General features: G+C 39.0%; 1 protein-coding gene across 7 annotated transcripts in view; it reads left to right on the top strand.

The window, feature by feature from the left end:
• The window catches only part of LOC150087802 (formin-binding protein 1-like), a 260,095-nt gene that overhangs the window by 206,353 nt on the left and 39,747 nt on the right, over window positions 1-13,995 (top strand). The gene's annotated exons all lie outside the window — the stretch shown is intronic.

Raw genomic sequence — 13,995 nt, 5'->3', positions numbered from 1 at the left:
CTTTCAAGTTGCTTTCACACTCCTTGAAAAAGTCCTATCTGGCAACTTTACTACACTATCAGAAAATCAAGTTTTAAAAAAAATTCACTCTTCCCTACTGTATATCCTTTGTGTTTTCTTTAAATCTATCTTGAAACTGCCTGTACAATTCCCCTGTGTATACCTAGGAGCAATTGCATTTCAACATTTAAACCAATCAATTCCCAGGGGTTGCTGACTGTATGTATAGAAGATTGGAAGTTCCTTTTAACTTAGTTGGTTTCTTATTCTGGTTGAAGGATTTTATGGTTTCTTGAATGGTATAGATAGATTTTTGGTTCGGGTTTTTGGGTGGGAAGGGGATTGATGATGTATGATTTTAGGCTTATAGTTTGTTGCGGGATAATAGAGGTTTTCTATAGGATTTCATGCTCTTGAAAATGAAAGAAGAAAGGCTCCAAGTTGTTAAGATTGGTTGAGCTTGCTTTTTTCCAAAAAAAAAATTTTTTTTACTTGAAATTCCAAAGCATTAGTGGGATATTTAGCCTTTTTTATATATTTAAGCTTTTCTCAACTCATTGGCTTTGCTAATATGGATAGAGTTGTCATCCTTCAAGCTTCTAAGAGCATCTTTCTCTCCTCCATTCTGAGGAGTTGCTTTGTTTTCTTGTTTCATTTGTTAATGATTTGCAGTATACCTAGTGAGATGTTTGCCTCTTGTTTTGGCATCTGCAGTTCTTTGTTACTGTTGTGCCAAGATTTACCAGCATATCAGGGATAGGCAATCATCTTTGTACATGAAAAAACCTGGAGCCTTTTGTGGACAACTATTTCTGTCTGACAGGATTGTTTGACGATGTTCTGGATCTTTTGGACAGGACCATCCATGATGACATCTTTTCATAGTACTAGGCTCTTCAATGCTAGTTATAGTCATGCATGGTTTGCTTAACATTTCATAGCCAGTGCAGAAGTTTTGGCATGTGCATTCATCTTATAGTGGTGGAGTTAAAGTAACCCTTTTAAGTTTCTCCACAGTATGCTTTTGATAGTTGATGTAGATTCTCTCTTTTTTTCCCCCTTTGAATCACGGTCTATTTAATATTAGTGGTTAATGATCTGCTCAGTTGATGAAAAACTGAATAGGTGGTTTGCATCTACATTCACATATGAGAAATATTCTTTGGGGAAAGGGATGCTAGAAATTTATCAAATTCTAACAGGGAGCTAAATGACTTTTAAAGGAAAGTAGAGAAGAAATTGTTGAAGCTAAATGTAAAAAAGACACCTGGGGTGGAAGGGATCTATCCAATTATATCAAGGGAAGCAGCAAAGAAAGTAATCAAACTCTTAGCCATAATTATGAAAGCATCTTTGGATTCGGGTGAAGTCTCTGTGGAATGGAAATATCCAAATGTATCCCCAGTTCACAAGGGGGATCAAAGGGTGATGGCCGACCGGGCTAGCCGAGTGGGTAAAGTACCTGCCCGGCAACCCAAAGGTCGCGGGTTCGATTCCCGCCTCGGGCTTGGATCAAAGTACTGCAAAAAACCTTGGGAGGTGCAATATGGCCACAGAAGCCGATGCACCAACAACTACCAAATCAAAAAAAAAAAAAAAAAAAAAAAAAAGGGTGATGAGTAATTACAGACCTCACAGTGAAATGTCATTTTTTAAAAGTAATTTATAACTTATGTGTTAGTCTTCAATGCATATATCAGAAGGTATTCAGAGTCTTAATTTTTTTCTGTTTTCTGAGTTAAATGACCTGCAAAGTACATATATATTTTTCATGTTATAATTTAAATAAGCAAGCAAGTACAAACTGTAATTCTTTTTATATCAGTAACTTGATCCCACCCACAACCATCACTTGAAAGGAAGACCCACATTAAAATCTACCACTAATGCAGTTCAGTGTACTTGAGAATTAATCTACATATTTTCTAATAGTTAGAAAATTTGTTTAATTCTCAAATAAAATGGTACAGAAAGAAAGCTTCAAACTATAACATTAGTTAGCACATTTACATCATTACTACTTAGTCGAATTTTTTTAGACAAACCAAATTTTGTCCCGTTGGCATCATTATTGTATCAATCTGACTGTGAAATCCTTCACAACGAATTGCCCTCCTTATACTTCAAATAAGTAACACTTCCCCATTAGAGAAGACTACTGCTACTTATTTTCCATTGATACCACCACCACCACTAGTGATGGTACTCAACTGCAAATGTTGCTCTAATGGGGAATCATATGCTTCATTCTGTTGTTATAATTCTGAAGCCACACATAGTCTGGTTTTTAAGTTATAGAATATGTATTAATGATGTAATATTTTAGTGTTGTTATCATTCATTGTAGTATAATAACAGTATAGTAATAACAAATTGTGACATTATTTTGTACATATAAGTATAAAATTTCAGACACTTTCAAATTTGAATTTGAAAGTGTCTGCAATTCTGCCCAGACACGATAGGAGGGAGTATATGATGAGAGCCTTGTCGATCAATTCGGCCCTGGAAAGATTGTGCAAGGCTCAAGGGGTAGAATTTTTTTCAGCTTGGACTGTACTTCTTAACAGGAGAGATTGCTTCTACAGGGATGGGATACACTTAAATAGAAAGGGTGCAAGAATATTTGCTGATGCTATCGAGGCAGTGTTAGGTGGGTCGGAAAACTGCTAGCTTGGGGGGAGACAAAGACCAATAGATTGACAGTAGCCACTGGCAGAGGTGAAAGAGATTCTTGCACTGCTTCTATTAGAATGAGCAGAAGCCTGAAAAACAAGATGCATGGTATTTCAGAGACTGCTGGGAGCCATTGCGGTACAAGTAAACACATGGGTTGTGTTAGGGTAGCTAAGAATAGAAACAGGTGCAGGTATACTTGCGTGTACACAAATGCTAGGAGTTTAGTAAATAAATTTGATGAATTTGAAGTATTGCTCAAAACATCGAAGGCAGATATTGTTGGGATATCAGAGACGTGGTGTCACACAGATATAAGGGATGCAGAACTGCAATTTGGGGAGTACAACGTCTACAGAAAGGATAGACAGGATAGGAAGGGAGGAGGGGTTATGTTATTAGTTAAGAAACACATAAAATCCAAGGAAGTGAAGCCAGTCGACATCGCTGGACATTGCAGTGTGGAGTCAGTTTGGTGTGACATAAACATTGGGAGATCAAAATTGAGAGTAGGAGTGTGCTATAGGCCTAATGACTCTGATGAGTATAATAAGGAACTGTACAGGGAAATAGAGTGGGCCAGTAAATCAGAGTGTCTTATAATGGGAGATTTTAATTTCCCAGATATTGATTGGAATTTGGGGGCTGGTTACTCACACACTAGCAGGACTTTTGTGGATTTATTGGATGATTGTTTTCTACATCAGCATGTTCGGGAGGCAACTAGAGGGAGTAATACTCTTGATTTGATTATCAGCAGTGATTCTTCATGCATTAAGAATCTGCAGATAAATGAACCACTAGGTGGCAGTGATCACAGTGTGCTGAAGTGGGATTTACTCAAAGAGGTAACTACCATTAGGGGTAAAGGGAAGGGTTATTGCTTCCGTAAAGGCGACTACGATGGACTGAGACAGTATTTAAATTCTATACAGTGGGACCAACTGATGATGTTACCAACAGCAAATTCAAAATGGGAAGCATTCAAAGAACTTATCTTGGAAGCTACTAGGCTTTACATACCAACTAAGAAATATTGTTCAAGGTTTAGGCCAAAATGGATGTCAGATGAACTAATGAGGCATATGGCAGAGAAGAAAAATGCATGGGATACATACAAATTAACACATGACACAGAAGCCTATGATAGATACAAGTTGATATGCAACCAAGTTACAAAGGAGGTTAGGCAGGCGAAGGCAGATTACAAGAAATCCTTGGCAAGGGATGCAAAGAAAAACAGCAAAGAGTTCTTTACTTATGTAAACTCTAGAAGGAAGGGGATGAATCAGATTGGTCCACTTGATATTGATGGGTCAAGTGTTGATGATCCTGCTCAGGTAGCTAACAAACTAAATGAATATTTTGCATCGACATTCACACATGAGGAGTTATTCAGCGAGGGGAATGCCAGAGGTGTATTCAACTCTAGCAGTAAGCTACAGAATCTTGAAATAACTGGGAGTAAAGTGGAGGAGAAACTGTTGAAGATAAACACAAGAAAGGCACCCGGGGTGGATGGGATCTATCCAGTTATATTAAAGGAGGCAGCAAAGGAAGTAAGCAAACCCTTAGCCTTAATTATGAGAGCTTCCTTGGACTCAGGGGAGGTACCCATAGACTGGAAATGTGCAAATGTGACCCCAATTCACAAAGGAGGATCAAAGGCTGACACAAGTAATTATAGACCTGTGAGCTTAACTTCTGTTCCAGGAAAATTAATGGAGGCACTGGTTAAAGAAGCACTGCAGGATCATTTAGACAAGAATTCAGTTATAGCTCAGACACAGCATGGGTTTGTTAAGGGGAAGTCTTGCCGGACCAACTTGATTGGATACTATGATGCAGTCACAAAAGAACTGGATGCAGGGAATAACTTTGATATTATATACTTGGATCTTAGAAAGGCTTTTGATACTGTTGCACATGGAAGACTGCTACACAAATTGGAGCAGTGTGACATTGGAGGCAAATTGCTGCTATGGATAAAGGGGTGGTTGAGGGGGAGAAGACAGAGAGTGGTAATCAATGGACACTGCTCATCGTGGACTGATGTTATTAGTGGAGTCCCTCAGGGCTCAGTGTTGGGTCCATTATTGTTTTCTGTATTTATAAATGATATTGATGATGGTATATCGGGCTTAATGTCCAAGTTTGCAGACGATACAAAGGTTGGCAGGGTTGTCAAGGACACTACTGACACTATGCTGCTGCAACAGGATCTGGAAAGGTTGAGCAGATGGGCTGAGAGGTGGCAAATGAAGTTTAACATTGATAAATGTAAAGTACTACACATGGGAAACAGCAACCCCAGAGCAACGTATCAACTCTGTGGTACTACACTGACAGTGGTAGAGAATGAAAGGGACTTGGGGGTGGTTGTGCAGGCAGATATGAAGTTCTCTGAGCAGTGCAGACGGGCTGCAAGAGTAGCTCATGGAGTATTGTCAATGATATACAGGAATTTTTCCAGCAGGGATAAGGAGGTGATTATTCCATTGTATAAGGCGATGGTCAGGCCACCCCTAGAGTACTGTATACAGGTCTGGAGACCTCATTTCAAGAAGGATGTAGAGCTGCTGGAACGAGTACAGAGAAGGGCAACAAGATTAGTGAATGGAACAAAGGGGTGCTCTTACGAAGAAAGGCTTAAGTTTTGCAAATTACAGTGTCTGGAGACTAGGCACCAGCGAGGTGATCTGATAGAGGTGTATAAAGCCTTGAATGGTTTAAGCATGCTCAATGCTGATGGGATTCTTCCTCTAGCTCAGAAAAATCACCCGAGAGGGCATAAATTCAAATTGAGGAAAGACAGATGTAGGATAGACGTGCGGAAATTTGCCTTTAGCCAGCAGGTGGTTGGTTGGTGGAACAGACTTCCATCCCTTGTGGTGGAGGTTGATAGCCTAAATAAGTTTAAGGCTCAGCTGGACAGGTATTTTGAACGAACAGAGGGGTGAAGTGGAAGTGGGTTTTTTTTTTTTTTTTTGGTTGATGCTGCATAAGCTTGCTTTCTTGCATCAAATGCCTCTACTAATGCTAATGCTAAAAAAATCACAACGAAATCAAAATCGGTATGAACATGCCAGATTAAATACAGTTTAAAAAATAATGGTTTTGCATTGGATACTTTGTCTTGTACTACAGTGTAGGCATGTGTAATCTCTCAGGGATTGGGCCTTCCCCCCCCCCCCCATTTCCAATCTTCCGTACAGTGAGATTGATGATAGAGTAGTTTAAATTTGTTAATGATTTGAAAGCAGGGGGATGATTAATGACCAGGACCATGCCATGCTCAGAACAACTGATCCAAGTTGTTCTGAAACAACGTGGATCAGTTGCAAATATGTTCTGGAAAATGTCTACATATAGAAACTTTAAAATAAGGTTCTGTATATAAGGTTTTAAACTTCTGGGACAGAAATCCAGGCATTACTTACAAACTCAGGGGACATAAATTAACATTGGATCAGGACAAAAAAAGACTTAGGGAATTATGTTAACTCTGATTAGATTTCCTATGAAGTGTAAACAAGTGGCTGAAAAGGCACGTGATGTCCTCCCTATGATATTTAGGGTGTCTCAAAAATATTGGTACAAACGTTTAGGGGAGGTAGGTAACATCTAAAGGAATGTGAATTGCATAGGAACCCATAACCGGAAACATCACCGTAAGTCTGTACACGGCGCTGTTCATCAGTTTGTGAGAGGGAAAATTTCTGGTTTACTCATTCAGGCAGTAGTCGCTACACGAAGAGCATGCATCGATATACAAACTGTGAGCTGGCAGACATGCACCTAGTGTATGGATTAGTAGAGGGCAATGAACGAGCTGCTCAACGAATTTATGGAGAACACTTCCCAGACATACATGTACCGGACCACCATTTGTTTGCGCATATGCATCAAAATTTGTGTGATTATGGGTCATTTAGAAGTAACAGGAGTAGTGCGGGCAGACCATGTTCGACGTGAACTCCTGCCATGGAAGAAAGTGTGTTGAATGCTGTCCAGAATAATCCTACTACCAGCACACGTGCCGTTGCCTCTGCCTTAGGAGTGCCTCGTTGCAGTGTACAGCGTGTCTGGCACGACGATTCCTTACACCCCTTTCATCTCCAAAGGGTTCAGTTACTGCTCCCCCAAGATCATCCTGCACATGTGGCTTTTGCGCAGTGGTTTCTCCAAGAAAGTGTTCAATACTTGAATTTTCCAGCCTATGTTTTGGTCACGGATGAGGCTTATTTCACTTGGGAAGGCTTATTCAATCAGCACAATGCTCATGTATGGGCTCACGACAACCCACACGATGTGCGCCCCCATGCGGCACAACATTGATTCGCAATAAATGTGGGCAGGTATGGTCGGTGACTGCTTAGTCAGCCCATACCTGTTACCATCCCGCATGAAGTCCGCTAAATATCGGATCTTTCTTGAACAAGTTCTACCAGGGTTACTTGATGATGTTCCAGCAAATGTGAGATGCAACATTTGGTTACAACATGACGGGGCGCCTGCCCATTATGGAAGGTGTGTTTGTGACCATTTGAACAGGCCTTTTGGGCGTCGATGGATTGGCTGTGGTGGACCCATTGCCTGGTCCCCCCCACGCTCACCTGATTTATCGAGCCTTGATTTCTTTCTGTGGGGCCCTCAAATCTATTGTGTATGAATCGCCTGTGGAGACGGAAATGGATCTCGTGGCGAGACTCATCTGCGCTGCTGCTACTGTCAAAGAAACTCCAGGGTGTGTTCAACCGTGTCTGCCAATCCATGCTGCATCGGTGTCACGCATGCATTGCGCGTCTCATGGTGGAACCTTCGAGCATCTGTTGTACCATCATGAAATGCATCCATCTCGTACTCTTGTTAATATTATGTCAAATGAATGTTTGCCACTAATTACTGTCTTGTGGTGTCATTTCTGCTTCTTGTGCCTCTGCTACTACACTTTCCCGTTACGTTTCCGGTTATGGGTTCCTATGCGATTCACATTCCTTTAGATGTTACCTACCTCCCCTAAACGTTTGTACCAATATTTTTGAGACACCCTGTATATGACATATATAAATATGAAGAAAGACATTGTTATTCCTCTGGATAAGGCAGTAGTGAGACTGCATTGGGGATATTGTATTCAAATCTGGAGACCATATCTAATAAAAGAACTAGTTTCTAGTGAAGGTTCAAAGGTAAACAGATTGGTAAGGGATGCTAATCACTATTCACATGTGAATGGCTTGGAAGGTACAAACTGCAAAACTTGACAACTAGACATCTTAAGTGGGGTGGGCACTAATTGATGTGTATAAGCCTTCAAAGGGGATTAATCAAAATAAAATCAGTCTTAATGAGTAATAACAGAAGACTGGATCTTATGAATTTTGCGAAGGCAAAAACAAAAGTAGAGTATCATTTTTTGGCAATGAGGAAATATGAATGACTTTTTTTTTTCCTCAGATGCAGAAGGGTCCTCATCCTTGGGTCATTTAAATATTATGTATAGCAATTTTTATTTTTCTAGTGTGTCTTGTTGCAAAATTTCCACAATTATTATTATCGATATTGAACATACTATATTGTGATACACTTGGAGACCATTCTTTCAGCAGGTTGTGAAAATAATGCCATTCCTTATTATTCTTCTACATGAAATAAACTTCAACTAGGAGACAGATTTTCATGCATTTTAATGAAACAAAAATAAAGAAACAGCATTATATTTCCTTGTTCTACCTTAATAATGAATGCTTTGTTGCACTATTTATTTATATTTTTTTTGTCTTGGCAAAGGGAAACTTTAATCCCTCCAGTGACAGTGAAGCACTCACTTTAGAAATGACATTAGCACATGATGCAAGAAAGCAAGCTTATAGCATCAGCCAAAAAAAAAAAAAAAAAAAAAACCCTTACTTTACCCATCCACTCACTCCAAATGTTTGTCAAGTTCTGCCTTGAATCTATTTAAGCTATCAACTTCTACAACGACAAATGGAAGTTTGTTTCAGCAATCAACCACCTGCTGGCTAAAGGCAAACTTCCGCACATCTATCCTACAACCATCTTTTCTCAATTTGAATTTATGCCCTCTCGGGCGATTATTCTGAGCAAGAGGAAGAATCCCATCAGCATTGAGCATGCTCAAACCATTCAAGGCTTTATACATCTCAATCAGATCACCTCGCAGGTGCCTAGTCTCCAGAGACTGTAATTTGCAAAACTTAAGCCTTTCTTCATAAGAGCAACCCTTTGTTCCATTCACTAATCTTGTTGCCCTTCTCTGTACTCGTTCCAACAGCTCTACATCCTTCTTAAAATGAGGCCTCCAGACCTGTATACAGTACTCAACATCATTACCATGAGTTGATTTAAAATAAATACTAATACTAAAATTGTTTTTAGTATTAGTATTAGCCCTGTGATACGGGGAACTCCAGGCTTTGGCTGCACCATTTCAAAAATTATAAATATAATAAAAATAAAATAAATAAACTGCCATTGTGTTCCCTCCTTACTTAGGCTGCTATCTAGCCAACCTTTGAATTTCACCAAGCTGTCAGTCTCAACCAACTTACAGATGTAATTTATTTCAGTAATTAACAACTTGCTAGATAAAAGAAAACTTCTTACAGTCCACTCTAAACCTTATTCTCCTTAATTTGCATTTATTGCCCCCTAGTTCTATAATCTCTCAGAGCCTCGTAGAAATTAATCAGGTCTAAGGTGGCTGATTATCAAGCTCTGTACTCCACAAATTCAGTCTTATGACACTGTTATTTTTTTATTTTCATAACCATTGAAACAGTCTTTGTGTCTCTCTTTTTATAATTTATGCTATGCATAGACTTTTAAATAGCAAATAAAATTTGATGTTGCTATACAGCTCCCCTCCCCCCTAAGAAGGCAAGGGTCCAAGTGTCAGCAGGAAAGGTCTTGCTGACTGTTTTGGGATGAGAAAGGCGTGATAATGACTGATTACCTGCTGAAAGGTAGAACAATTACAGGTGCCTATTATGCCAACTTACTCCAAAATTATGGGAGGAAATCAAAACATGTAGGCATGGCATGCTGTCCAAAGGGCCCTAGTTCACACTTCTGAAATTGCGACAACCACAAGTAGCCATTTGTGGATATGAACCACTTCTGCTATAATATGATACACGTGTTCCTAAAAATCTCCGCGTTATGGTATTTCACTGATTAAAAACAACAGGGCTTATGGGAAAAATAGGGATGGGGTAGAGCACTCAAAAAAAATGTTCAGTGTGGTAAGTAAAACACTAAAAAAAGTTAGAAACTCAATAAATTGCTAACACAGGCTTAAACATCTTAAATTTCTAATAAATAAATATTGCAGTAAATACAACACTGTAATATATACATACTTATTGAAATTTCTGTTCACAGACATTATTTTTTTATTGTAAAATTTAAAACAGTAAAAAAGATAAGCAATCAATAATGACGAACACGGCATGCACAAATTGCACAAGTGAGATATGCAGTAACAATTTTGCAGCACATTAAAATAGGAAGCTTAAAAATCAGGAATAAAGAGAAGATTCTGAAAATTTGTTTTTTTATATGATTGAAGATTTCATGGAAGGGGAAACACATTTCACCATAATAACGTAAAAACCAGAAATCCAGCCATCGGTATTATCACAAATGCAATAAGATCGAGTTTATTACCCATTTATAATTAGATTGCACTAACAGAAAAGCCCAATAAACCGAGAACTGCAAATTGTTTTTATTGTTTTATGGTAGTGACCTCCAGAAATGTACTCTGCTCACGCTATGACTCCTCACGAAATTTCTGTTTGAACTATAAAATGTGAGCTCCTGAAAACATGAGTCGGCCTACAATATCTTGTGAATACAGTGAATGACAACAGTGTGTCTCTGACCAATACAACTACGGTAAATGGGAAATATAGCTCTCACACATTTGATGTTTGACATTTTTAAAGCTTTGTAAACTTGTATGTATTGCTGCGAAGGTCGGTACATTCAGCTTGGTGCCAGGTTTTGCATTCACCTGGTGTTACTCACAGACAAAATTGTGCATGAGCCAATGCGAAAATCGTGTTATACTTGCATTGTTCCCTAATATATCAGTCACGTTGGAGTAAATTCATGTTGCGAAAATGCACATTATAGCAGAACTTACTGTACTTCTCAGTCAGTATGTTTTACTTACTACGCCATAATACATCATATCACATCATTGCTTTGTGCTTGAAACCACATAGTCAGTGGTGGATCTTAACAGAAAATGTACATTATCTCGAAAATGGTTCATTTGCAGTCCGATGTTCATTGGGACCTTTTTGCTTATTTTAGTTTGTACTTTTCACCTTTAAATTATTGACCACCATTTTTGAAACCCTCTGTATAAGGATGAAGCCCCATTCTATGACATTGTGAAGCACTGGCATAGACAGTTTAGGTGTGGTTGGACATCAGTAGAATCTGAGCCCATTCAGCCATTGATGACAGCACAATCAGAAAAGTGGAATTGTTAATCATGGAAGATCGCCGGATATCTGTGCGTGAATTGTCCCAGGAGGTGAAGATTAGTGGAAGCTCTGTTGAAACAGTCCTCCATGAACAACTCCATTTACGGAAATTAAGTGCAAGATGCAAGATCCCTGATTATTGACTGGTTTCCAGAAGGCTGATCGACAACAGAAATCACAAGAGTTGTTATCCCTATGCCAAAAAAATGAGGAAGACTTTTTCTTTCGTCTAATCATTCAGGATGAAAGTTGGATACGCCATTTTGACCCTGAAAGTAAAAAGCAGTCCATGGAATGGCGACATCATGGTTCCCCCCGCCCCAAGAAGGCAAGGGTCCAAGTTTCAGCAGGAAAGGTCTTGCTGACTGTTTTGGGATGAGAAAGGTGTGATAATGACTGATTACCTGCTGAAAGGTAGAACAATTACAGGTGCCTATTATGCCAACTTACTCACAAAATTATGGGAGGAAATCAAAACATGTAGGCATGGCATGCTGTCCAGAGGGTCCCAGTTCACACTTCTGAAATTGCGACAACACAAGCAGCCACTTGTGGATATGAGATACTGCCCCATCCAGCCTACTCACCTGATCTTGCACCATCGGACTTCTTGTTTCCTTCCCTCAAATCATTTGTTTTGGGGGGTGGGACCCACTTCCCTGACGACGAGACACTCATTTCTGCAACAGAGTCATGGTTTAAAGACCAACCTCACCACTTCTACAAAAACGGTATCCATTGATGGGGAAAATGTGTAAATCTGCACAGTGGCTATGTAGAGAAGGACTAAAACCTGTGCCAAGAATCAACAGGCTAGCACCTCTGCAGCTAGGTCAGGGCAATTCTTTATTGAACCACCCTCATATGTACCCACCTCACTCTTAAAACTGCCTTTATATACATTGGTACTTCTTCTGACTCCATTTCTGCACTCAGAAGAGGTTCCTTGGGATTGGAGAAAGAGGTTAAGGTGCCACCTCACCCACCAGAAAGTATGTAGTATTTTTGTAACATTTAGACATGTGTAGATTGAAACAATCCTCAATTTTAAACTCTTATAACACACTTATATTTTTTTTCTCAAAAATTATCAGAACTATATGGATTCTAAATACAAACCATTAGTTTCATTTTAATATCTGGTGGTTTTTTTTTTTTTATAAGCAATTTCTGCACTCCTTAACTCTAAAAGCAAATAGTGCAGCAGTAAACAAATATTTCTCATTAAATTTTTTGAAAACATTAGTAAAGAACAGTATAATCTTTGGGAATGTCTAATACCACATGCTTTTGTAAAGATGACCACAGTGGTCTTAGACTGTTTTTAAATTCTGTTCAGTGGAACCAGTTGATGATGTTACCATCAGCAAATTCTAAATGGGAGGCATTCAAGGAAATAATCACAGAAGCTACTAGGCTTTTCATACCAACTAAGATATACCGTTCTAGGCTTAGACCAAAATGCATGTCAGATGAGCTGAGACTCATTGTAGAGAAGAAAAATGCATGGGATACAAATTATCAGGTGATACAAAAGCCTATGGTAAATATAAACTAGTCTGTAATCAAGTCAAAAGGATGTTAGGCAAGCTAAGGCAGATTATGAGGAACTTTTGGCAAAAGATGCAAAGACTTCTTTTCTTATGTAAACAGTATAAGGCAGGGGGATGAATCATATAGATCCACTTGATATTGATGGTTCAACTGTCGATGGTCCTGCTCAGGTTGCCGACAAGCTGGATAAATATTTTGCATCAACATTCACACGTGGGGAATTCTTCAGGGGAGTGGATGCAGAGAGTTTATTAAACTCTACTACAGAGCTAAATGATTTTGTAATACTGAGAGGAAAATGGAAGAGAAATTGCTGAAGTAAAATTGCAAGAAAGGCACCTGAGGTGGATGGGATCTATCCAATTATGTTAAAGGAGGCAGCAAGGAAGCTAAGCAAACTCTTAGTCATAATTATGAGAGCATCCTTGGATTTATGGAAGTCCCCATAGACTGGAGATATGTGAATGTATCCCTAATTCACAAAGGGGATCAAAGAGTACACAGCTCTTTGTGGACTAATGTTATCAATGAGTCCCCCAGGATTTGATTCTGTGCCCATTGTTGTTTTCTGTATTTATTAATGATATCGATGAAGGTATATCAAGCTTAATGTGTAAGTTTTCAGATGATATGAACGTTGATAGGATGGTTAATGACAGTATGCTACTGCAACCAAGATCTAGAAAAATTACAGTTTGTGCTGAAAAATGGCAATTGAGGTTTAACATTGACAAATGCAAAGTACTGCTCGTAGGTAGCAGTAATCCCATTTTAACCTACCAACTGTGCGCTTATTGTCTAAGTTTGCAGTGGAGGCTTAATGTCTAAATTTGCAGATGATTTGCATGTTGGCAGGATGGTTAATGACAGTAATGATGGTATGCTACTGCAACAAGATCTAGAAAAATTAGGCAGTTTGAGCTGAAAAATGGCAATTGAGGTTTAACACTGACAATCGTAAAGTACTGCATGTGGGTAGCAGTAATCCCAGGTTAACCTACCAACTGTGCGATACTACACTTAGGATAGTGGAGCATGAAAAAGACTTGGGAATAATTGTACAGTCAGATATTAAATTCTCAGAGCAGTGCAGAAAGGTTGCCAGGACAGCAAATGGGGTTTTGTCAATAATATACAGGAATTTTGCTAGCAGGGATAAGAAGGTGATTATTCCATTTTATAAGGGAGTGGTCAGATAATGTTGTAACATCTTGAGTATTGCATACAGGTCTGGCAGTATTAT

Source organism: Mastigoproctus giganteus, chromosome 3, assembly GCF_048544385.1.
Source record: "Mastigoproctus giganteus isolate SK-2022 chromosome 3, ASM4854438v1, whole genome shotgun sequence".
Classification (NCBI taxonomy): domain Eukaryota; kingdom Metazoa; phylum Arthropoda; class Arachnida; order Uropygi; family Thelyphonidae; genus Mastigoproctus; species Mastigoproctus giganteus.
The sequence above is the reverse complement of the archived record's forward strand: the minus strand, read 5'-3'. Positions and strand labels throughout refer to the sequence as shown.